The sequence below is a fragment of the Chiloscyllium plagiosum genome, unplaced genomic scaffold, assembly GCF_037043375.1.
Source record: "Chiloscyllium plagiosum isolate Xiang-an unplaced genomic scaffold, Cpla_swu_hap1 HiC_scaffold_11, whole genome shotgun sequence".
Lineage (NCBI taxonomy): Eukaryota > Metazoa > Chordata > Chondrichthyes > Orectolobiformes > Hemiscylliidae > Chiloscyllium > Chiloscyllium plagiosum.
In genome coordinates, this window is record NW_028270149.1 from 28,428,054 (window position 1) to 28,455,387 (window position 27,334).

At 41.3% G+C, this 27,334-nt stretch overlaps 1 protein-coding gene across 6 annotated transcripts in view; it reads left to right on the top strand.

Annotated features, from left to right (window-relative positions):
- LOC122557344 (serine/threonine-protein kinase PAK 3) overlaps positions 1 to 27,334 on the top strand; it is a 244,078-nt gene that overhangs the window by 85,790 nt on the left and 130,954 nt on the right. For 2 of the 6 annotated variants that reach the window (XM_043704956.2, XM_087991934.1), the window contains exon 1: positions 6,866 to 7,109. The exons of 2 other annotated variants lie outside the window; for them this stretch is intronic. The gene's annotated coding sequence lies outside the window, so the exon portion shown is untranslated. Of the gene's footprint in view, positions 1 to 6,865; positions 7,110 to 27,334 lie in introns of those variants that run through there. 2 more of the 6 variants (XM_087991935.1, XM_087991936.1) reach the window with 2 other exon arrangements.

Genomic DNA, 27,334 nt, shown 5'->3' on the forward strand with positions numbered 1-27,334 from the left:
CTCGGAAATATATGATTTTGTTTCTGGATATTCTTTTATGCAGTAGTTGTTTTCTGCTTCATGCAAAACTCTATACTACTACGCTTTACATTTTTACGTATCACCTTTGAACGACATCAGGAAGGCAATGAGAAATTATCTATTGCATTCTTTTTCTGTGTTTACTCATTGAAATTGAAAATGGGAGGCTCCAATGAGCAACCCAACAGGGGAATACAAGACTGGGAGCTGTAGGGAAATTAGCAGAGGACACCTTTTTAGTGTCTTAGCATTTCCAAAGCATTTGAGGAACAGTGACCAATAGTTAAGCCTCTGTGGGAGAGTTAAGGGAAACAACAGAATTCCTGGAGGATAGTTTTTTTGAGAATACTTTTAAAGCTGTCATGGGGAGTTGAGATATTTGGGTTTAGCAAGGAAGATACAAAGAGTCAGGTCAAGGTGGTTGATGCTTCTGACAATGAATGGGTAAAACGAAAGTATGAAGGGAGGCATTGGACTTTAGAAGAGTAGACAATGCAGGAGGAGACTCACCTCTGAAGAAAGTTGTACAAGAAGACTATTAGAATTTATGGGTGGACATGAGGATTTTAAATTCATCCGGTACAGGGTACTGGAGGTTGGTGAACACAGGTCTAATGGGCATACTAGGGAATAGGATAAAATGGTGGAATGTTAAATGATTTGGATTCTATTATTTGGATGGAGTTTGTAAATTTTATGTTGAGATCATGCCTAGTGGTGGAAAAAGTTTGGAAGTGAAAGTGAACAGTGTTGCAGAGGTAGAGGCATGCGCTCTGATGTGAACTTAAGTAGAATATTTGTAGATTGGGAGGCAGGAAGTTAGAATTTGATGTTGTAAAATAGGGTAAGCATTGCGTTGTCCCTTTTAAAAGATGGTGCTTTTTCTGTGCTTGGAGATTTAAAATGGATGTCTGTGAGCAGCACTTGAGTTTGCAAATATGCAGAGAACCTGAACTGAAACATGAGTATCGAAAGTTAGCAAGCCAAGCAGCAGTTTTTACCAAGACAACAGGCTTTTGAATTTAGCCAATCAATTTGAACCAGACACTATCAATTTCAAATACCTATTAAATTTAAATCTGATAGTTTTGACAGCATCAACAGTCCTAGTGTAGGAAATATTGATGTGTCATGATGGGTATAAAAGAAGGGGCAGTTGGCCAAAGACCCCAGAGCTAACTGCCATCCGTCAGAGCTAACAGCCTTCAACTCACCAGAGAAAATCGCTGGCTCTCACAGACATTAATGTCTTAGAGAAAGGACTGTGTAAATAGTAATAGTAGCAACGATGGAGAAGGAGTTCCTGACAGAAGAATCGACGGAGAAGGAGTAGAACATTCTGGAAGACATGTAATTTCAAGAGACCAAATTCTGTTTTTTTTGTATATGAGTGGGATTTGTGTTTATTGAAGCAGCATACCATTAGAATCTTATTTTATTCAGGAATAGTTAGTAGTTAGAAGGGATTTATTCATTTTGTTAATAGTTTAGTAAATTTGTTCACTGTTAGAGTTAGATAAATAAATTGTTATTGTTGATTATTAAAGTAACTGTCAGGGATTTATTTTATTAACCACTAGAAGTTGCTGAAAAACAGGTTACACCACTTTTCACACTCCTTTTACAGATTATAGGGTGAGGTGCTACCCTTTGGGTGTATCAGTTTAAGTTCTTGGCAGGGTGATCAACCTCTGCTTTATAACAGCTCTTAGTACAGGACAGCCTAAGTGTTTGAATCTCGTGTTGGATTGCAAGCAGACTATTCAGTCTGAACAAGCAGCAAGGCAGGGAGGGACATGAGACATTAATACAGAGATTTAGATATGAACAGAAAACATTAGCTGTGGTCCTCCTAGGGAACTGGCGACTTATCCACAACTTAATATCAGTTGTTTTGACAATACTCCGTAGTCTTTAGAGCAATGGGTGTTGCTCATGTAGGAATGACCATTATGAGAGAGGATGGACCTCGAGATATGCTGACTATATTGGGACAGATAGATTGTCAGAAAAATGAGCATATTGATCAAGAGGTGACCATATGTTCAAAGATTTTGAGAAACAAAAGGAAATTAGGGATTGGACAGTTGATAGACAGTTTTGGCAGGAGAGATTTGGGTAATTTTTGAAAGAGAAAGTTAGAAAATCCTTGGAAGGATCAAAGAACAGAAGGACCATTGATTAATTGATTAAGAAATGAAGCTTGGAAAGTTGATTGATGAGGGCGGCACGGTGGTACAGTGGTTAGCACTGCTGCCTCGCAGCGTCAGAGACCCGGGTTCAATTCCCGCCTCAGGCGACTGACTGTGTGGAGTTTGCACGTTCTCCCCGTGTCTGCGTGGGTTTCCTCCGGGTGCTCCGGTTTCCTCCCACAGTCCAAAGATGTGCAGGTCAGGTGAATTGGCCATGCTAAATTGCCCGTAGTGTTAGGTAAGGGGTAAATGTAGGGGTATGGGTGGGTTACGCTTCGGCGGGTCGGTGTGGACTTGTTGGGCCGAAGGGCCTGTTTCCACACTGTAAGTAATCTAATCATGAGATGAATGAGAAGATCATCAAAGGAGCAGGGGTGATTCTCATAGGAATGATGACCAGGAAAATGAAAGAGAAGCTGCAAAATAACAGGGGCTAGATTAAGGATAGAGACCATATTGCAACATTACTATGTACAACATTAACTTCATTAACTATTTTTACAGTTACTGAACAACTCTGGCTTTGTTTATATCTTCCTCCACACTAGGCAAACAGTTTACTTTTAGGAATTTGCATGTTATTGATCTCATTTTTGGATTTATATTTAACTACGACATAAATAACACTGCTTCTGTGTATTAACTAAGCAATTTTTTTTGCACATGATTTAATAAAGGTATAGTAATTGAACACTAAATCCTGAGGGGTAAATGCACTGCATTAATTTCCTTCATACTATGGAAAGACCAGGTGACACTCGTGTCTATGAAATAATGGATAAGGTGTCCTATGTTTTATGAAAGGGCACTCTGTTGTTAAAATGGTGCATAAACTGAGATGAGCTAGTTTGTGATAGTTGCCTCAGTTGATTCAGATATTGTTATCAATATGCAACATGGGGGGAAAAATAATCTTCTTAAGCTGGGTGCATGACAAGTATATAATTTTCACATTAAGGGTAAAAATGTTACAAAGCTTCCTTGAAAGAGATTTATGGATCAAATAAATGTAGCCATTAGTGGATTGCCCTGACATGTTAGCACAAGAATACAGTATATCATTGAATGCTAGACCCAGTTGAAACTCTACCTCAACTGTGACTCGTTATCCTTCTGCACTTGGACTTCCATGGTCAGCAAGATATAGGAAAAATAACTTCAGCTTGTACTGTTGTACTGACTGCTTGCTTGCATTTGGCATGTTTCTCTGTTCAGTTGGGATATGCAGCATAGAACTAAACATGTTAGTAAGTTAAAACTATATGATGGCAGCATCCCCTGCCATTACTCTAGCAAATTTCGTTATCGACCTCCTCAAAATGATGATTAGCTTCGTGCAAGAGAAGATGTCAATAAGATATTTACTGGAGTGTTATTTGAAAGTTTCACATTATCTGAAACATTTGAAGTGAGACTGCTGAGCAAAAAGCTATTAAATATTCACAAACTAGCATGCCACCGGCTGTCGCGAGTATTAAATCATGGTTGTCACACTAAATAAAAATCTGATATTAATGGGACACTTTGTCTTTGTATTGTTCATATGGTCACCCCTACTGTGCAGGAGGAAAACCTAGTTTCTCAGCCACACATACTAACTTCCCCAACGTGTGCAGCATGGACAGCAGCGCTTTGCAGATCAGGAAGAATTTGATAACTACAATACATTGAACATCAAAACATGTGTCCGCTGAAAATGGGTCTTTATACAAATCTATATGTTTGCATGGTTTACTGATCCAAATCCTATCATAACACGAAGAATTGCGAGAGTATAGATATTTCCAGTGTATATTTCTTCACTGGCTTCTCCTTGCCCTGGGCAATTTGGCCGCCATTTTTATTGCTGGAGGAAAACAACTGAATAAATCTGTGTCTCTTTCATACTATAGTGCAAAATAAAAATAATTCGAGATCACTGAAAAGCAGCTGAATTTTTGTTGTTATATTGTTTTGAGTCCAAATGGCAATTGGATCTAGCATGCACGCTTAAGAGGAGCCATGCTGAGCACCATTCTGCCCAGATGAGAAGATCAGGATTTCAGTAGTGATGATAGTGCCTGGGGCTTTGTCTGGAATGTATGATTCCATGCATTGGATTCTATAGTTGTTGCTCATCCATGAGATAGTGTGACACTGAGGATAATGTCTTGTCACCAGTAATGTCTCGTTAATCATTCATTTTATGCTCCTATGCTGCTCCCTGGCCTGTTTGCAATTGGTGGGTATCTAAAAGAGAATAAGATCATCAGAAATTGGGACAGGGCTAGGGAATTAAGCCCCTTGAGCCTGCTCCACTGTTCAATATGACCCTGGCTGATATGGGGTGGTGATAACAGCATTTTCTTGATGCCTCATAACCATTGACCTACTTGTGAATTTAAAAACTCTGGAAAAGAGAAAGACAAGAAGGTGGAGTTACAGAAAGGGAAATGGGGGAAGAACAAGAGGGGTGTGGTGACACCATGTGCAACTAATAAATCAGAAGAGATTGTGAGATGAGGGAAAAGTGTGATATGAGGAGGATTTTGTAGATGTAGATTACATCTTCAATCCCTTTCACTCCGCTGCCAATCTGACCTTAGTCATGGCTGCTATGATAATTGAAGTACCATCTCCACTGGGGTGAGGACAAACAGCCCATGCCTATCCCTGTTAACTTTAGTTACCTTTAGTTGGGCACCATTTTATCAAACTAGTGAAAGTGAGGTGTATCAATCAGTGCAATGTTGTCTACCAGGCTGATATACCCATCATGGTTAAATAGCTAGCAGCCTATGTAAGCTGTGAGAAGTGAGAGTGAGGCTTGCAGCAGTGGATGAGGGTGGAGCAAGCCTATGAATGTTATGTATGAGTCCTGATTGGTAGAGATCGGTAGATGAGTGAAACGATGGTAATGCATTCATCAGTGTCTATGAGGCAGCTGGTGCAAATTGGTAGCACGCAAAATTTGAAGATACATTCATTAACCTTGACCACTTGTATGAGGTCATTGAGTCTCTTTGAACACTATATCTAGTCCTCTGAGTTGCATTACTGACATGGACTGTCACAACTATAAGCACATGCTGACTTCTCAGAGTTTGTTAGGAAGATCAACTGATACTCTTTGGAAAGAGGAGATCTCTCTTCATATTAACCTGCTTTGGAGAAACTGGGTGCACATACTGTGCCATTATGGCATTCCTTTGTCTGGCCCAGCTTCAACCTGTCACTATTTTGCATCTCCTGCTGAGGGGTATGATCATATAACCGGGTGTTTAGCACCCCTAACTCTAACCCTAACTGCAAACATTTTAAATGAGCAGATAATAGAAACGTTTATACTACCTGAACCATGACTGTGGCTTGATTGCTCATCATTGCCCTTTTTTTTGGGCCTTTGTGAATTCTGATGCCCAGTTGATCTCCGTTCAAATGGTTATTAGTGTACAATTAATGATTTTAGTACCATATAAAATGGAGGAGAATGATCAGCTTGGGTTCTCAATTATATCCAAATGACTGGGTATGGTTCCTGCAGTGGGAATCATCAGTTATAAGGATAGATTGAAGAAGTTGGGACTGTTCTCTTAGGAGAGAAGAAGGCTGAGACAAGATTTGCTAGAGGTTTTAAAAATTACATGTGAGGTAGATAGAGTAAATAGGGTGAAACTGTTCCTGCGAGCAAAAGGAAAAAAAATCAAGAGGGCATAGATTTAAAGTGATGTGCAAAAGAAGCGAGTGTGATGTGAGAAAGAAATTTTTCCACACAGTGAGTTGTTAGGGTATGGAATGCACTGTCTGGAAATGTGATGGAGACATGTTCAATTGAGGCATTCAAGAGGGCTTTGGATGGTTATTTGGGCAGAAATAGTGTTCAGTGATGTGGGACAAAGGCAGGAGATTACACTAGGTAATAGAATTGGTGCAGGCATGTGGGCTGAATGGCCTCCTTCTGCACTGCAACAATTCTACAAATCACAAATGATTATCCAGACAATAACTGACAGCAGGTTTAAGCCTGCAGTTTAATATCCTGTAAATATTCACTACCCAAGCTCAGACATGAATAATAGCCACTTGAGCGAGTTACTGGATTCTCAAAAGCATCCCATCATCTGTCAGTCGCTTCAGGACAGATGGCAGACATCTTTGGCTTAAACCTAACTGGCACACTAAAATAATTGGATGGGATCTTGGGGGAGGGAGGCAAGGGCAACATTCAGTTGTGTATTACCTGACACTGGGATAAGACCAGATCAAGCTTCTGAGATATTTATGCTTTTCTATCCTGTGCTTTCCATGTTGAGGAAGTTATGCTACTGTTTCACATTTCAGATTTGCTGGAACAACTCCTTTTGTCCTTATACACCCTTTTGTCCTTTGGTTGTTCATTGTATTTTAATTGTGCTCCATATTTTAGATCACAGTCTGCTGGAAATCTGACTGTGAAACGCTTGGGTAAGAAGGAAAACAAGTAGTGAGGTTTCCACAGCAACAGCCATGATTCAGAGCTGCACTGAAAGCTTTCTACCTCGGGCAAGCAACTGTCCTTCAGCTTTAAGCAGCTGCTCAGTTGCTTAGCCAATCACAGGTGTACAAGGAAGAATGACATCATGTTGAAATTAACGCCAATGACAGTATCTGATTTTGGATCAGCCAATCAGTCAGTATCAATAAATGATCAGGCTGCCTGGGGAAGATCAGGCAGCAGTGGAGTGCTGAGGATTTCTCTTGAATCAGACTGAGGTCAGAAGCTGTGCGTGAGAGGAAAATGTAAAGAAAGCAGCTGAATGAGCCGAGGTCTGTTCTCAGGAAAAACACACAAACACAAATACGAGAAAAAGAAGCTTGTTATTCATTGGAGGTGGAGGAAGTTTAAAATGGCAAGAATGGCATGCCCACCATTTACAGGTAATACTTGTATGTCTTGTGTGTGTGACTTTATTTTTGTACAACTGGGTATGATTTTTATTTGCAAGTGGATATCCATAGACCAGTGTTTGCCTGCCCATCCCCAAACAGCATTAATAATGAGTGACATGTAGAAAAACTAGTTTTATTTTACATTTGGCTTCTGGGTGCAGTCAGTTGGTTATTTTTCTTTTATTCTCTATCAAGTCAGTGAGCGAGTTAGCTTTCTATTATGACTATGGAAATAAGCTTTTAAAAATTCATGCTCTTGAAATCCTGCACCTCTTTTTATACGCACAGACACTGCTGTCTATGTGCACACCAGGAGCTTATTGTGCTGGGTGTGCTTTGTGGTATAAATGTTTCATTGCTTTAAGGAATGGTTATCATAGTGTGTTTCTGACAATCAATGCTGTTGTGTATTCATTCATTACAGGAATAAATGACATAATTCGTCATAGGTTTTTTTTCCCTTTTGATTTTTAAGCCTTTGCCGTTGCGACATGCTTGCAATAGACATTCACCCTCTTTAACTATTTGAATACCTTATTGGAGTGAGTGATTCCTTTTGCCTCTCTTCACTCCTCCACCTCTCCCATCCCCATCCAACAATTTATAATAATAATCCTGCTGTGCTATTTGTGTAAAGAAAAAGCCAATAATCACTTTTGGCTCACAGAAACTGTATTACTGAATGATATGTTAGTTCTCTTTTTTTTACAAGAGTTTGCCATCTGCAAGGGAACACATGAGCTGGACATCAAGTTGTGAGCCCAGATGGGCACTATGTAGTAGTGCAGAGCATTGTAGTTAATGGAGCATTCTTAAGAAAATTCTCCCAAGTCCCTTGTTAATCTGTTAGAAGAAAAAAAAGTAGCAATTAACAATTGGACAATGAGAGAAAAATAAGCCATATTTGTATCTTGCTGTAGAAGAATCCCAGCAGATGCATAAATTTGAATGTGGAAGGAGAATACACATTTTTGACAGCCTCTTGTTTTCTGATATTAATATAGAAACTGCAGTGGATTTGAAGAAAGAGTTAATCAATAAGTATGTTTTTTTTAACAATTAATTATCATGAAGCAATTTGTGTGAAGGCACAGAAGCCCTCAAAGTTGTGACAAAAATTAAGTAAATCCACCATTTTTGAGCAATAATACAGTAATAGTTTGAATAGTGCAGTGACTGTGGAGTTAATGATAGATTGAAACTTAATTAAAAGAAGCTGTGCAGAACCAGAAACACTGCTGTAAAAGGAAAGATGAATATAAAAATTGTATTAAAGCCAATTCCTCATTTGGATTAAAAAAAAATTGCAGCTACAGTTAAATAGCAACCCAAATGACACCCTTCTTTTCCTGGGAGTGCCCCTTTCTTTTTAGCCAATACAAATTCCCCTTTTTCACGCTGACAGAGTTCCTCAATCTGAGGTATGCCTCCCTGGATGGTGGTAGTGGCAACCATCCTGGCCAAGAGCCATCTTTCAATATGAGTCAAAAGAGAGTGTGTGTGTGTGTGTGAGAGAGAGGGAGAGAGAAAGAAAGAAAGGAGAAAAATGTGGTGTGTGCAAGAGAATGGGGAACATCACTAGCCTGCAAGGTCTTGTTTCTGTTCTAGGCAGCTTTTCGCAAGGCACACCCTAGAGGAGGAGTCACAAAAGGAAAGGGGACTGTAGCTCATTTCCAGTGGCTAGGAGGGAGGTGTTGAGGAAAATTGCAACACATTCCCAGAAACTAGGATCAAGTCTAGAGCACTCTTTGTAGCAACGACTTCTGTACATTTGGTTTAATGGCTTAGTTACTGTTACAACTTGGGAATCCTTTGCAAGTGGGGAGCATGAGAAATAGGTCAGTTATGTAGCCCATCACTTTGCTGCACAACCCCAACCCAATCCATACAATATTGAGTAAAGTGTTCTACTTTATGATTAGGTGAAAGGAACTAGATCTAGAGATAAGAGAACACATGGAACTGGAATTTATGCCCAGTTGTGACTCCAAAGAGATATTGTTCCTGACCTCCTATTATATAGATATGTTTAATCAACCTGTTCAGACATAGTATGACACACCGTCAGAGCAATGGGACATGAACCCAGACTTCTGGTTAACAGTGTGCCACATAGTTGTCCAATAAATTTTGTTCACCTGAGTGTAGATCTGATCTTGCAGCATGTTAAAGAGAGGATAAGGCCCCACTAGACTATCTGCCCTTGGACCTGTTGAGGCAGTTAAGCGGCTAATCCATTGAAAGACCTCAACCTGCCTGCACTGGCGTGTGGGCAGTAGAAGCACAACAAGAATTAAAGCAATTTTTTTTAAAAACCAAAGTTGGTGAAAAAACAGGAAAGAAAGGGGAAAACATCCTTCTGGTATGTGTTCTGTGTGCAATAGAGATCTGGTTGCCATAACACTACTTTGTGAAGAGACTTTGCTGCAAGACATCTCTGGAGAGGGTTCTGCTGGGATTGCAAAAGTACCAGCCAATCACATTTGCCAGCAGCTTTCCAGGGTGGGACTTCTTCCCACTGAGAGGCCCAGTTGTTCACAATGCAAAAGGAGGCAACTCTGCCCATTGAGTCCACGGAGCAATCCAGTCACTTCCCCATTCAACCCTCATGACTCTTAAACTTAAGAGTCTTCGAGTGCCCATCCAAGCTCCTTTTGAAATAATTGATTTTTTCAGCTTCTACCACCATTATGGACAGATATCATCAGCTAACGCAAGGGTTCTTTTTCCTTCTTTACCTTTATCAAACATCTTCTCTATTTGGCACAGACAACAAGTTAACATTGGACATTTGCATGGCTTGTGTTACGTTGTCTCCAGAAAATTAAATTTTTGGCTACATTTTTATGTATCGTTGACAGCCAGTGAATCCTGCTTTAAACGTGTTAAGGCTACCCACAGGAAAGTGTTGATGCAAGATGCAGCCTTTTTTAAACATTTCCCACTGGGTGACCAACCCAGTGCATCCTCCAAAATGTTAGCTCCAGATAGATGCTATGGGCTCTTTTCTCCCGGCTGCAAACTCTCAATCTGGGGAACTTTGTTTCTATCAGGATGGCTGTTTAAGACTAAGATGGGAGAAATTAATCAGCTCTGATAGTTGTGAATTGTTAGAATTATCTACCCCAGAAGGGCTGTAGATGCTCAGTTATTGAATGAGAGCCTTCCCACTGAAGGTGATAGATTTTTGAATACAAGGAGAATTAGAGAACATGAAGATACTGTAGCAAAGTCCACTTGAGGTAGAACATTGACCATGATCTTAACTTTTCTTTCGTGGGATGTAGGTATCTAAGTGGCCAGATAACGTTTTCAACAATTAATTACATTTTTCATTGTTCACCATTTTATATTTCAGGATTTATTAGCTGAACTTCAGGATTTATTACTTGAATGGTAAGAAATTGCAGCAAGTTGCTGTGCAGAGGGACCTGGGTGTCCTTGTGCATGAATCACAGAAGGTTGGTTTGGGGGTACAACAAGTAATTAGGAAGGCAAATGGAATTTTCTCCTTTGTTGCTAAAGGGATTGAGTTTAAAAGTAAAGAGGTAATGTAGCAGGTGTATAGGGTGCTGTTAAGGCCACACCTGGAGTGCACTTTTGGTCTCCTTACTTGAGAAAGGATATACTGGCACGAGAAGGGATGCAGAGGAGGCTCATTAGATTGATTCTGGAGTTGAAAGGGTTGGCTTATGAGGAGAGACTGAGTAGACTGGGATTGTAAGCATTGGAATTTAGAAGAATGAGGGGGGATCTTATACAAACATATAAAATCATGAAGGCAATCGATAAGATAGAAGAGGAGAGGATGTTTCCACTGGTGGGTGAAATTAGGGCAAGAGGGTATAGCCTCAAAACTCGATGGAGCAGATTTCGGACTGAATTAAGAAGGATTTTCTTCACCCAGCCAGTTGTGAATCTGTGGAATTCCCTGCCTAGTGAGGTGGTTGAGGCTTCCTCAGTAAATGTTTTTAAAGCTAAGATAGATAATTTTTTGACCAGTAAAGGAATTAAGGTTTACAGTGAGAGCATGGGTAAGTGGAGCTGCGATCACAAAAAGATCAGCCATGAACTTACTGAATGGCAGAGCAGGCTTGAAGGGCCAAACGGCCTACTCCTGGTCCTAGTTCTTATGTTCTAATTTTAATGTTATGCAATTTGAACCCTTGTCTCGAAGACAAACATAAACGTGGGCCTCTAAATCACCAGGCCAGTGATGACACTACCACCACACCACCATCTCCATTTTTTTACCTGGGAGATTGTGCTAATGTGGAGACAATATGATCTATTCCTTTTCTCTCAGCCCACTACTTGAAATTGTGAGCTTTGGAGTACTTAAAGGACTCTCTTATAGACAAGGACACATTTCTTGCCATTAGTCCTGAATTTGAGTTTTCCCATTTTGTATCCATGTCCATTTGTCCTGCAATTATGGTGTACATACCTGCATTTTAATAGAGACCTCCACATCTTTAGGATACCAAAACCAGCTTTTATACCTAAAAAAATGAAATTGTTCATTCTATATTAATGTTTCAAGAAATGTGCACATACAATGGCTGAAAAAATGGCAGCAAGGTGGGCAATTGGTTAGTGTTGAGAAGAGAAAGTTAGCTATAATGTCCAATGAATAGCCCTGCACTTGAAATAGTACCAGCACATCTTTTCATGCCTGTCTAAACTTGGGTCACTGGATATTTAAAAGTAGAGGTAGACAGATTACTGACTAACGAGGGAGTCGTAGGTCATCAGGGGTAGGGGGTGAATGTGAAGTTGATTGCAATCCTACCAGCCATGAGTTTTGAATGAGCTCAACCTGCTCTTAATTTGTATGTACGAGTGGGCACATACGATATCTCAATGTCTTGGCTAACTGACTGACTATGGGCTTTGCAGCTGTAATGGGACTTGAAGAGCTAAAAGTGATTTATTAGTTGTGTTCAGGAATCTTCAATTCCAAACTAAGGCAGCATGATGGCTCAATAGTTACCGCTGCTGCCTCACAGCGCAAGGGACATGGATTCAGTTCCAGTCTCGGGTGACTGTCTGTATGGAGTTTTCAAGTTCTTACCGTGTCTGTGTGGGTTTCCTTTGGGTGCTCCGGTTTCCTCCCACAGTCCAAAGATTTATGTACGTTAGGTAGATTGCCTATAGGGTCCAGGGTTGTATAGGTTGGGTGCATTAACCGTAAGGGACACAGGGTTGCAGAGATGGGGAGAGTGGGATGGTGGTGGGAGGCTTTCGGAGGGTTGGTGTAAACTCAATGGGCTGCACACTCTAGGGATTATATGATTCTAAACATAGATTATATCGACACGTTTCTATTGGTTTTGTTCAATTCCCTTCTATGGTAAACAGCCACAAAACATTGTGGCCCTGGGAAGAATGCAGAGGTGCACTATTGAGGTGGTAGGGAGTGGAACCTGGGAAACCTGAAAGTGTGGGGGTGCTCTCAAATTTTAAAGGCAGGATGTCATCACTTTGTTTTAAATCGTTTCCCGACCATCGGTTAGCCAGTATGACCGTCTCTAGTAATGGGAAATGATCAAGGTATGTTGGAGGCTATTATTGCCTTACCGAGGTAGTACTCTGGAAAGCAAGTCCACTATCCTCTGACTGGGCATGAAATTTAAAGGTTTTATAAAATGTACAATTTACCTAACTCTTTGAGCTAGTGTTATGGACCAGACCAAACACCCTTCAAGGATATAGGTTCAAAGCTAGCCTTTTTTAAAAACTTATTTAAAGACAAGTGTAAGACGCTGTGTTCCAGATGTAATTCCATTAGGTCCTCCACTTAGCTTTAAGCAAAACATACTTTATTTGCATGCTATAGTTAAAATACAAATAAAAGAAAGAAGAATTGGTCAAACTTTAACTCCATTGGGAAACTTTAACAATAATACGTTATTAAACTACTAAACAGCAACTATTCCAATATAGGAACATCTCATATACATGCGCTTGGAAAAGGCAAAGTCTGTAAAATTGATTGTCTCACATGAGACTCTGGCAGCAGCAAGAGAATCCAAGCTTTTAGCTGTAACAGAAAGAAAGTTGCAGCAGCTTCCATAACTAGCTGCAAAAACCCCAGCAACTGTTGAAAGCTAAATTAAGCCTCAGGTTCTATGGGAGCCTCACTCCACCCATTCAGGCTCCTCCTATTGTTCCAACTTCTTAGACAGAAACCCCCAAGACGTCACAAGCTGTTTACTTTTTTGATTTGGAAGAGACAGCTTGACTCCTATGACTCAAAATCTCTCTCTTAGAGGGAAAAAAAAGAACAAAATATACCTCTTAAAGCCAAAGTGCCTGAGTGTTTTATGGAGGCAGATTCGATCATGGTCTTCAAAAGGAAATTGGATAATTGTCTTTAATAATGACAAAAATCCAGGCCTATGGGAAATTGAGGGGGTCTAGTGCTAAGTGACTTGTTCTTTCCCTCAGCTAGCATTGGATGCAATGAGGCAAGTGGCCTGTTTCTGTTTTGTAGGCATTCTATTCATCATCTGCCCTTACTTGTTCGGGTGGTAGAGATCATAGATTTGGAATGTGCCATTGACAAGTTGGTGCAGTGCATCTTTGTAGGTGAGATGCACAGTGACAATTGTGAAAGGTGATGGACTAACTGGATGTCAGTCAAGTGGTCTGCTTTGGATTTAGACTCTATCAAGCTTGTTTATTGTTGGACTTGCACTTATCCAGGCAAGTAGAGAACATTACATCACATTATTGATTTTATGTGCTTTGTAAATGGTGGAAAGGCATTGGGAGTCAGAGGTGTTTTTATCTGCAGAATTTCCAGTCTCTGAATTTCTCTTAGCCTACGTGTTTATATGGCTGGTCTAGTTCAGTTTGTTTTTGACAACGGTGACCGCCCAGAATGCTCATAGTGGAACTCCTGCAGTGATAATGGCACAGAATGATGAGGGGAGGTGCTTACATTCTCCCTTGTTGGAGATGGTCATTGCCTGGTATTTCTGTAGTATGAAAGTTACTCATCAGGCCAAACCAGAATGCTGTTCATATTTGGCTGCATGGAGAAATGAGGATGGGTCATTTAGCTCAGTTGGTTGGATGATTATTTAGGGTGCAGAGTGACAAACCCAGGATTGGTTCAAACCCCTCATTATTTGAGGTCAGCATGACAACCCTGCTGTCTCAAACTGTAGCATGATACTAACTTGTTTCCTTTGCATGCAATAATGGACTACTTCAGTATCTAACGAATTTTGGTGCTGAATGCTAATCCTCAGAAAACACCTCTGCTTCCGAATTCACACTATAACAACTGAAGTGTAAGGCATAGGACATTATTCTTAGGAACTTCTGCAATAGTATTGTAGGGCTGAGATAATTAGCCTCTACCAATTTTAGAAATTGTCTTCTTTGTTAGATATGACTCTAACCAGTAAATAATGTTCCCCGATTTAGTTTTACAAAAACTTCTTGAACCAAAACATGGTCAAATCCTGCCTTAATGCTCAAGGTAATCACGTTCACTCCACCTTTGGTCAGTCAGTTCTGACAACATGGAAAGGTTGGGTTTTACTAGAGATTTTTCTGAAGAGGAAAGTGGTTGCAGGGAGTGAGGGCGATTCCAGATGTTGTCGCTTTCTCTTCTAGGGACACAAATTGTGTGGGATCTTTGTTCTTGTCTCTACATAGTTGCTGGGTTTCTCCTAGTTGTGCTATGGAGCCTGATTTTTGATTTAATAATACAATGTTTTACCTCCTGAAGACAGTGTATATGTAGGATAGTGCACAGGTTTATGTACCAAATCCACCATTGTAAGAAGGCAGAAAATTTGGGCTGCCATATTTCCTGGTTACTCTTTTTAACTCTTCTCTCCTAACTTTTAGCTTTTAATATCAGCCTTTTATTTTTATTTTAAGGCTTCTCTGTGAGCTGTCCTTGAGTTGTCTATAGTTTATGACAATCCAGCAGAATATGAAGAAGTGTAGACTTCTGAAACTGCAGTAGCTAACTTGTCAAGCTACATCGAAAGGCTAATCAACAGTGCAGTGATTGGAGGGAGCTGTTGGTGTAGAATTTGAGAAGAACCTTGCATCACTGCCTTCATGATGTTGTCACATGAGAGCAAAGCAATGATGTGGCATTCGGCCATTAACAGCATGTGTCTGGCAGACAGACAAGGAACGGCTTTGCCAAGCACTTCTTAGTGACAATGATGCCCCTATAAAGTCAAGGATGGTGGCCTGCCACTGTGTATTGGACATAAACAAAGGAAGAATTTAATGCTTTGTAAAGAAGAAAAAAATTGGCAAGGCAGCAGAAGTGGCATTGCACAATGTGAGTTACTAGGCAGTAATCAGTATAATGCTGGAAGGGACCACCTGATTGTTTAATTACAAATTTGCAAAGATTCATGGTCTGATGTATTTTATTTGAGGAATATGCAAAGCGATATGATCAATCCTGAAGAGCTTTGGTGACCTAACAGAGTCAAACAAGGTACCCTTATTATCCTCCACGAGGACGAGTTTAGAAAGTGATTTTCGGGGTGTGATTACAAACTAGAAAATAGAACATAGAACATAGAAAAAAACATAGAACATAGAAGAACATAGAACATAGAAAAATACAGCACAGTAAGGCCCTTTGGCCCTCGATGTTGCGCCGATCCAAGCCCACCTAATCTACACTAGCCCACTATCCTCCATATGCCTATCCAATGCCCGTTTAAATGCCCATAAAGAGGGAGAGTCCACCACTGCTACTGGCAGGGCATTCCATGAACTCACGACTCGCTGAGTAAAGAATCTACCCCTAACATCTGTCCTATACCTACCACCCCTTAATTTAAAGCTATGCCCCCTTGTAATAGCTGACTCCATACGTGGAAAAAGGTTCTCATGGTCAACCCTATCTAAACCTCTAATCATCTTGTACACCTCTATCAAGTCACCCCTAAACCTTCTTTTCTCCAATGAAAACAGCCCCAAATGCCTCAGCCTTTCCTCATACGATCTTCCTACCATACCAGGCAACATCCTGGTAAACCTTCTCTGCACCCGTTCCAATGCCTCCACATCCTTCCTATAGTATGGCGACCAAAACTGCACACAATATTCCAGATGCAGCCGCACCAGAGTCTTATACAACTGCAACATGACCTCAGGACTCCGGAACTCAATTCCTCTACCAATAAAAGCCAGTACGCCATATGCCTTCTTCACCGCACTATTTACCTAGGTGGCAACTTTCAGAGATCTGTGTACATGGACACCAAGATCCCTCTGCTCATCCACACTACCAAGAATCCGACCATTAGCCCAGTACCCTGTCTTTTTGTTACTCTTACCAAAGTGAATCACCTCACACTTACCCACATTGAACTCCATTTGCCACCTTTCTGACTGGCTCTGCAACTTATCTATATCCCGCTGTAACCTGACACATCCTTCCTCACTGTCAACAACTCCACTGACTTTCGTATCATCCGCAAACTTGCTCACCCTAACCTTCTAGCCCCTCCTCCAGGTCATTTATAAAAATGACAAACAGCAATGGTCCCAAAACTGATCCTTGCGGAACACCGCTAGTAACTGCACTCCAAGATGAACCTTTACCATCAACTACTACCTTCTGTCTTCTTCCAGCCAGCCAATTCCTAATCCAAACCTCCAACTCACCCTCAATGCCATACCTCCGTATGTGATCTCTGCAAGATTATTTGTACATGCCCAACTAGTTCTCCCTTCTGGGAGAAAGTGAGGACTACAGTTGCTGGAGGTCAGAGTTGAAGAGTGTGGTGCTGGAAAAGCACAGCCAGTCAGGCAACATCCGAGGAGCAGGAGAATCAACATTTCAGGCATAAGCCCTTCGTCAGGAATGTGTATTTCCCTTCTGTCAGTGTAGCGTTCTGCACAGCATGTTTTGTGATGGTTGTGGGAATTGACACTAACTGTATGAACCCTGTATTTGCAAGAAAGTTACTACCAAATTTTAAGGTGAATGATAGATTGATATCCCTGGGAACTGGTGACATGCCATGCTATAGGGAGACTTGGGTGTGCAATTTTTTTTTAAACACTGTTATTTAAGATTAATTGATTCCTGAAGAAGGGCTCATGCCCGAAACGTCGATTCTCCTGCTCCTTGGCTGCTGCCTGACCTGCTGTGCTTTTCCAGCAACACATTTTCAGCTATTTAGGATTAATATCATGCTTACTTTGCATTAAATGGAACTCTCCAATAAGTGGCCAACTGGAGGTTTAGAATTTGTCCTGTTTCTGTTGCAAAATGAACAACAGTTTATGGCATGGTCACAAACATTCTTTGCAGGGGAAAGAGGGATCTGAAAATGTGTTGCTGGAAAAACGCAGCAGGTCAGGCAGCATTCAAGGAACAGGAGAATCGACGTTTCGGGCATAAGCCCTTCTTCAAGATTGAGGAAAGTGTGTCCAGCAGGATCTCCAGCATCTGCAGCCCTCACTTTCTCTCAGGGGAAAGAGGGATGCCATCAATGAGTTAATAGCTTCATAACGAACCTCCAAGGATTAAATATCCAGTCTGGCTATCGTGAGAACCACAAAAATGTGACAATCCCTCCAAACTGCTTGAATAGTTTTTACAGTGGTGAGTGGCACATGTGCCTATATCCCACTCTCTGGGGATGGGGGTACACGGAGAGAGAGACCGGGATTGTTTCACTATAAAACTGGGGTTGAGCTCATTGTGAAAATCCGAGTACGCAGTGTAACTGGGAGAAACCCAAAAGCTAAATAGACAGGAGCAGACAGATCCTGTAGAGTTGGCAACAATCCTTGGGTGAGTTGCGCTTCGGCAGGTCGGTGTGGACTTGTTGGGCCGAAGGGTCTGTTTCCACACTGTAAGTAGTCTAATCTAATCTAATTACCTTCATTCTCTGCCACTACCTACCTCCCAAAAAGCCTCGCTGAAGAAGGGCAGCAAGTACCTGGGATCTCCATCTGCAAGTTGCCCTCCAAACCACGCTCAGTCCCTACTTGGAAATATATATTCTGCCTACTTGGAGAACTAAGGTAATCTCTAGGGATTGTTGCCAGCTCTACAGGATCTGTCTGCTTCTTCACTGTAGCTCAGTCATAATGTTGGAATTCACTTGCTAATGGCATTGTGAATTTCCCTCAAGCGGTGAAGAAGGAAGCTTACCATTACCTTGAGGACAACCAGGAGTGGGCAACAAACTCTAGCCCAGCCAGCAATGTGTATATCCCATGAATGAATTTGTTAAATGGAAAACAATAATAGCCAACTGTAACTACTAGTCAACTGGTGTTTACTGCATGAAGAGAGACCTACTCTTGGAATGGCACTCCAAACTGCTAGAGGTTCTGAGGATCAGATGCAGTCACTTCCTATGGCAAAGCTGTCAACTTAGTGGGGCAAACACTCTGGTAATCATGGTAAGGTGCTCATTGTCAACCTTATTGCTGAGCTACAAATATCCTGATCAGCGAGTGAGGCTTTGGTTGTGAACATCAAATTGTTACACCCATTGCATCTTACCACAGAACATACATTGAAACATGCAAGAATTTAAAATATTGTCTCAAGAATTAATGTTGTCATTTAAAAGGCATAGGATGATCTAAGTTTTAGATAAAGACATTTACAAACCATTTCAAACATGTATCCTAGGTCTATCTTTATGGCTACTGCCATAGTGACCCAGCTAGTCTATTGCCTAACTCCACAGATTCATATGCTATGACCTCAATTCACATGCCCACCTTTACAATAGTCAACCACGTTCAACTTAGATACCCTCTATTCAGTCATGGTCCCAACATCCCTACTGCAGAACAATATAATTTGTAAACACTAGGGCACTTCCTATTTCACTTGCTTAGTTAGAACATCCATGACAGTTACAGAGGAAGGGGCTTAATCCAAAAGGAAGGGGCTTTAGTATCCAAAAGTGTTACACACCTTTACTCTTCACATCACTCTTTCATCCACCACCATCCTCCCAACACTCCAAACTCACTTCGAGCTCTTGTCTGTATTCTTTGTACATGTCCCTTAATAGTTGTACATGCTTCTCATGGTTGCCAAGAATTTTATATACATTTCCAGACTTCCTCCTTTGGCATCTAGTCATAAGTCTTTTTCTGGATCGATGAATGTAATCTTCATATTGTGTTGGCCATTTTGATATTGCATTTTCACTTTGCCTCAAAAGAAAAATCAGCATTGCCTTTATTACTGAGATGAATCAAACTGCCCTTTGCTGATTTGCGTTCTCAGTTTCTCATCAATGACTCTTTCCTATTTCTTAAAGATATCTGGGAGGAATTTAATTCCTGGGGAACATTTGCAATCTTGAATGGCAGTGAATCTTTTCACTGTTAGCACTAAATATCTTTGTCTCTGAGTTCCAAAGATTTTCTCTCATCATAATACAATTGAGTATGTTGTATAAAACCTGCAAGCCATATTCACCTAAGCTGTTTCATAGTTCACTGATATCTCATTTACTTTGACTTAATTTGCTGTTTTCATTGCTTTCTGTTTTCTTGCAGGTTGATGCCATTTGTCACTCCTTGAGTGCAGCTACCTTTTTTGTCTTTTTAGTTTTAGGCTTTCTTCAATCTTAAATTAATTTTGCGGGGAGGTGATAGCGTAGTGGTCTTATTAAAAGCTAGACGACTAATCCAGACACCCTGGTAATATTCTGGAGATCTGGGTTTGAATCCTTTCAAGGAAGAAGGTTGAATTTGAATTCATTAAATATCTGGAATTGAAAGTTTAATGATGACCATGAAACCATTGTCAATTGCCAGAAATAATCCATCTGGTTCACAAATGTCCTTTAGGGAAGGAACTGCTATTCTTACTCTGGCCTACTTGTTATTGCAGACCCATAGTATTGTGGTTGACACTAAACTGTCCTCTGGGATGAGTAATAACATAGAACATAGAACATAGAAAAATACAGCGCAGTACAGACCCTTTGGCCCTCGATGTTGCGCTGATCCAAGCCCACCTAACCTACACTTGCCCACTATCCTCCATATGCCTATCCAATGCCCGTTTAAATGCCCATAAAGAGGGAGAGTCCTGGCAGGGCATTCCATGAACTCACGACTCGCTGAATAAAGAATTTACCCCTAACATCTGTCCTATACCTACCACCCCTTAATTTAAAGCTGTGCCTCCTTGTAATAGCTGACTCCATACGTGGAAAAAGGTTCTCATGGTCAACCCTATATAAACCCCTAATCATCTTGTACACCTCTATTAAGTCACCCCTAAACCTTCTTTTCTCCAATGAAAACAGCCCCAAATGCCTCAGGCTTTCCTCATACGATCTTCCTACCGTACCAGGCAACATCCTGGTAAACCTCCTCTGCACCCGTTCCAGTGCCTCTACACCCTTCCTATAGTATGGCGACCAAAACTGCACACAATACTCCAGATGCGGCCACACCAGAGTCTTATACAACTGTAACATGACCTCCGGACTCCGGAACTCAATTCCTCTACCAATAAAAGCCAGTACACCATATGCCTTTTTCACTGCACTATTTACCTGAGTGGCAACTTTCAGAGATCTGTGTACATGGACTCCAAGATCCCTCTGCTCATCCACACTACCAAGTATCCGACCACTAGCCCAGTACACCATCTTTTTGTTACTCATACCAAAGTGAATCACCTCACACTTACCCACATTGAACTCCATTTGCCACCTTTCTGACTGGCTCTGCAGCTTATCTATATCCCGCTGTAACCTGACACGTCCTTCCTCACTGTCAACAACTCCACCAACTTTCGTATCATCCGCAAACTTGCTCACCCAATCTTCTAGCCCCTCCTCCAGGTCATTTATAAAAATGACAAACAGCAATGGTCCCAAAACAGATCCTTGTGCAACACCGCTAGTAACTGCACTCCAAGATGAATCTTTACCATCAACTACTACCCTCTGTCTTCTTCCAGCCAGCCAATTCCTAATCCAAAACTCCAACTCACCCTCAATGCCATATCTCCGTATTTTTTGCAGTAGCCTACCATGGGGAACCTTATCAAATGCCTTACTAAAATCCATATACACCGCATCTAACACTTTACCATCGTCTACCACCTTAGTCACCTTCTCAAAGAATTCAATAAGGTTTGTGAGGCACGACCTGCCCTTCACAAAACCATGCTGACTTTCCTTGATCACATTATTCCTATCCAGATGTTCCTCACTCCCATTCCTTACAATTCTTTCTAAGACTTTGCCCACAACAGAAGTGAGACTCACTGGCCTATAGTTACTAGGGTTATCCCTACTCCCCTTCTTGAACAAGGGAACCACATTTGTTATCCTCCAGTCTTCTGGCACTATTCCTGTAGACAACGAGGACATAAAAATCAAGGCTAATGGCTCTGCAATCTCCTTCCTTGCTTCCCAGAGAATCCTAGGATAAATGCCATCAGGCCCAGGGGACTTATTTATTTTCACCCTTTCCAGAATTTCCAACACCTCTTCCCTACATACCTCAAAGCCGTCCATTCTAATTAATTGTGACTCAGTATTCACATCGGCAACAATGTCCTGATCCTGAGTGAATACTGACAAAAAGTATTCATTCAGTGTCTCCCCAATCTCTTCAGCCTCCACACGCAACTTCCCACTACTATCCTTGACTGGACCTATTCCTACCCTAGTCATTCTTTTATTCCTGACATACCGATAGAAAGCCTTTGGGTTTTCCCTAATCCTACCAACTAAGGACTTTTCATGTCCCCTCCTTGCTGCTCTTAGCTCTCTCTTCAGATTCTTCCTGGCTACCTTATAACTCTCAATCGCCCCAATTGAACCTTCATGCCTCATCTTTACATAGGCCGCCCTCTTCCCTTTAACAAGGGATTCCAATGCTGACCTGGTCAGTGACATCCACATCCTGTGTATGAATTTTTAAAAAATTGTAGGGTCCATTCCCCTCTTTGATTTCATCCTCTTTCACTAAAGTTACTTCACCGTGGTTTTGTGCACACGTTTCTCACCATCTATCTCTGCTAGCTACTATCCTGAAGAGTGTTGTAGAACAGAGACCTACGGGTTCAGGTATATAATTATTTGAAATTTGTGCCCAAGTAGACAGGGTGGTTAAGAAGGCGTTTTGTACGTTTGCCTTCATTATTCAGATCTTTGAGTATAGGAGTTGAGACATCATGTTGAGGTTGTACAGATGTTGGTGAGGTCTCATCTGGGGTGCAGTGTGCTCTTCTGGTTGCCCTGCTATAGGGAAGGATATTATTAAATTGGAGAGGGTTCAGAAAAATACTAGAGGAAGGGAGCATTTGACTTACAAAAAGGCTGGATAGGTTGGTACATTTTTCACTGGAGCATAAGAGGTTGAGGAGTGACCATATAGAGGTTTATAAAATCATGGAGGGTATGGATGAGATGAATAGCAAGGATCTATGCCCTGGGGTGGGGATGTTCAAAACTATTATTTTTAAGGTGAGAGGAAAACGTTTTAACAAGGACACAAGGGGCAACTTTGTTTACGCAGGGAGTGGTTCATGTGTGGAATAAACTACCAGAGGATGTGGTAGATGCAGGTACAGTTACAACATTTAAAATACATTTGGATAAGATCATGATTAGGAAAGGTTTGGAGAGATATAGGCCAAATGCAGGCAAGTGGGACTAGTTTAGTTTGGGAACATGGTGGGCATGGACTAGTTGGACCAAAGGGTCTGTTTCCATGCTGTATGACTCTATCTCTCTTTGGTATCACGACTTTCATATTTTTCTTCCATGGCTATTAATATTTTTTCAGCAATTGAATCCTTTACGTTTCTTTTGGTACTGTTCTTTGTCTTCCTTTGAATTCTGTGTATCTGAGCTGGAGTAAAACACTGGACAACAGAGGTATGTAGATCAAAGATCCAATATGTGGTCTGTCTGCTTAAGTCTATGGGAGAGGGATCAGAGTCAAAGTAGGAAGATTAGAGATAAAGACTTGGAGAAAGGAGTAGTCGCACGTTTCTAGAGTCAACGTTGGCTGAAAATTCAAGTATGGAAATGAATCAGTGAATTAGCTGATTGGCTGGAACAATTGGAAGAGGTGCAGCGTTATGTGACTGAAAAGTGTCATTGAAATATGAAAGGTTTAACTCTCAAGACTGTTGAAACTGATCTTGTTACATAAAGCAGGAGCTTGGGGTATTTCAAGAAGAGAGAAACAAAACTAATGAGTTGTGGATGCTGTGATGCACTATGAAATGATGAGGAAGAAAAAAATCAGATGCCAACACATCAGAGTTGATAAAGATTGAGGGAGCATTGAAGAGAGTACCAAAGGAGGTAGAAATGATCTAGTTGTCCATTATGGTTAGAGATGTTCTAGAGATGGGAAAGCTAAAGAAAGAAAAGGAAGACCTGGATGGAGAGATGGTTTCGTGTGATGTGTGAATGCAGCACAATTGGAAGAAAAAATGAGTGACCAACAGGAAGAAATGAAAAAGTGGTCAACCCTAACTGCAGTGAATGAGTAAAATGGGAGAAACTGATAGAAGAGAAAAATATACTGTTCCATTAAGTGTTTTCTTTTTTTAAAAAATCATTTTTGTAAGACTGTGTTGAGTTGACATTTTTCAAAGATTAAGATTTTTTGATTCCAGATTGCATTTGAGGTTTGGTACTTAGTTCACGGGGTTGGAGTATAAAAGTAGGGAAGTCTTACCACAACTGTGAGCAGTTTTTATTCACTTATTTAATGAAAGACGTCATTTAACTAGAGGCGGTTCGCAAGGATGATCATTAAGGGATTGCCTTATGAGCAAAGACTAAACAGGTGGCACTCTACTCACGGAGTTCAAAAGAATGAGAGGTGATCTCATTGGAACAGCATAGGATTCCTAAGGGATTTGACATAGTAAATGTGGAGAGGATGCTTCCCCTCATGGGAGAGTCAAGGGCCAGAGGGCATAGTCTTAACATTGAGTGCGCCAATTTAAGACTGAGATGAGCAGGAATTTCTTCTCTCATAGGATTGTGAGTGAACCTCTTGCAACAGAGAGCTGTGGAGGAAGAGTCCTCGTGTATGTTTAAGGCTAATATAGATAAGTTCTTGATCAAGCAATGCAGGGAAAGTAGACATGAGGAATGTCAGATCAGCCATGATCCTATTGAATGGTGGAGCAAGCTCAAAAGGCCAAAATGGCCTGCACTGTTCCTATTTCTTATGGTCTTGTGGTTTCTATGATTGGATTGAATTGAATTAGTTTTATTGTCCAACATACTCATGTGAGTACAGTGAAACATGTATAAGTTGCCACTTACAGTTCCATCATAGGTACAAAGGTACCTAGGTACAATCTTTAATTACAGAAGCAGTGGAGCTCCTGATGTGCCCACTATAGAAATGTATCCTATCTGACCATTTAATAGATCAAGGAGCAGAAAGCAGATAATTTTACGCTGAGGATTAAACACCATGACTGCTCATTTCTAGATCTGTTGTTACAGTCGTCCACGACTGGGTTGAAAGGCATTATTCAAATTTGGACCCAATTTAACTGTTCTTGCGTGTTCAGTTCATTCACAAATTACATGGTTTGCAGGCTCCAGTTTTATATTGACGCTTGTATTTCTTTTTGTTTATTCCTCCTTCCCCTGGTCTAAGCAATAACCTGACCATGTTTGAAGAGAGGCTGTGAAATTGGATGCTACTGTTAGTTTGTAAAGGAATACGCTGGGCTTTATGTACCACCACTGACATATGGCTGACTCCCCTTTCACATCTGAATAAACAAAGAATCTATTCAAAGTAGCTGGGTGGTGCATGAGCCCTACCAAGCTCTCAAATTCCAAAGTACTCCATGATTGGTTATTTTCTGTTGTTTTTTTACAAAAATAACAGCATCATTCTAGCTGAAAAGCCCTAACTTGTTCACAAATGCTGCTTACAATTTACTTCCACTTTCAATGACAGTAACTCTCCTGCTTAAAACTGCTGCATCAAGAGGATGCCAGTCTTTCTGTTTCAGCAGCTTTTATTTCTGAGAGGTCCGGCTGTTGCTATTGTTAACTGATGGCAAAATGTGAGGTCAGTTAGCAATTGAAATAAGGGATTTAACATTGACTTTCTCATAATGCATGTAGTGCTGCCTTATTATACACTGAAAGCATCTGGCAAGCACAGTACCACCTCTCTTGGGTATCTAACAATTTCATGGTGCATTGATATTTCAGAACTGTTCATGGAAGTTGTTCTGCGAAATCTGCTCACGGATCATGAGGTTTCTTTTTCAAAAAAGAACCCACCCTGTTTATGGAATAGAATCCCTACAGTGTGAAAACAAACCATTAGGCCCAACAAGTCCACACCAACATCTTCCCCCGCCCAGTGAAGAGTAACCCACCCAGACGCATTCCCTTAACCTATTACTCTACATTTACACCTCACCACTGCACCTAACCCACACATCCCTGAACATTCTGGGCAATTTAGCATAGCTAATTCACCTAACCTGTAAATTCGTTGGACTGAGAGAGGAAACTGGAGCACCCGGACAGACACAGGGAGAATGTGCAAACTCTACACAGCCGCCCGAGGCTGGAATCGAACCTAGGTCTCTGGCATTGTGAGGCAGCAGAGCTAACCACTGACCCATGTGCCTCGATCCACATCAGCCTGACTATTTTAACAATTGCATGTAAAACTACTGACTAGATGGTGAGCCATCGTATGTTCTTCAGTGGTTGCCCAATATCCGTACAGGTCAGTGATTAATAACATGACTTTACAGTTCAGAGACTGAACTTGCTGATGAACAATAATAAAACAAAAAAAAAGTGGATGCTGGAAATCAAAAACAAAAAGAATGCTGGAGAAACTCAGCTGGTCTGGCTGCATCTGTAGAGAGAAAAGCAGTGTTAATGGTTTGAGTCCAGTGACCCTTCGTCAGAACTGAAAACAGCAGGGTATAGGATGGAGAAAGGGTAGTATTTGTGATGTTTTGTAGGGAAGGTAGTGATAGTATCAGAGAGATAACAAGAGAGACAAACAAAGGGATTGCTGATGAGCTAAAAGAGACAATGATGTGTAGGGTACGAATGAAAAGAGTGAATAGGTTGGCTGTGCTATAAGCAACATCGAGACTTCAGGGTCTCGAGGTGTGTGGCTGTAGGTATCGAACCAGGGGAAGAGTGTCTGAAATTGTTCAACTCAATGGCTGTAAGGTAATTAAAGTGGAAGATGCTGTTCCTCCAGCTTGTATTGAGCTTTGTTGGAACCCAGCAGCAGGCCTGAGACAGAAATGTTGGTCTGGGAATACAGTGTAGCAGGTAACTGGAAACTCTGTCATTTTTATAGGCAGAACATACATATTCTGCAATTTCCTCTCCCCTCTGTAGAGGCAACCACATTCTGAGCAGTGAATACAGTAGATTGGATTAAGTGAAGTGCAGGTAAATTGTTACTTTACCTGGAAGGTGTGTCTGGGGCCTTGGATAGCGAGGAGATAACATGGTAAGCGTTGGATCTTTTGTGATTGTAGGTGGCATGAGGGTGAAGGGAAATGTTGAGAGTGGAGGATAAGTATACCAGGGTCTCCCAGAAGGAAGGGTCCCTATAGAGTGCTGACAAGGGAGAGGAGAGCAATATGTGTCTGGTGGTAACATAGAACATAGAAGAATACAACGCAGTACAGGCCCTTTGGCCCTCGATGTTGCGCCGATCCAAGCCCACCTAACCTACACTAGCCCACTATCCTCCATATGCCTATCCAATGCACGTTTAAATGCCCATAATGAAGGAGAGTCCACCACTGCTACTGGCAGGGCATTCCATGAACTCACGACTCGCTGAGTAAAGAATCTACCCCTAACATCTGTCCTATACCTACCCCCCCTTAATTTAAAGCTATGCCCCCTTGTAATAGCTGACTCCATACGTGGAAAAAGATTCTCACTGTCGACCCTATCTAAACCCCTAATCATCTTGTACACCTCTATCAAGTCACCCCTAAACCTTCTTTTCTCCAATGAAAACAGCCCCAAGTGCCTCAGCCTTTCCTCATACGATCTTCCTACCATACCAGGCAACATCCTGGTAAACCTCCTCTGCACCCGTTCCAGTGCCTCCACATCCTTCCTATAGCATGGGGACCAAAACTGCACACAATACTCCAGATGCGGCCGCACCAGAGTCTTATACAACTGCAACATTACCTCAGTACTCCGGAACTCAATTCC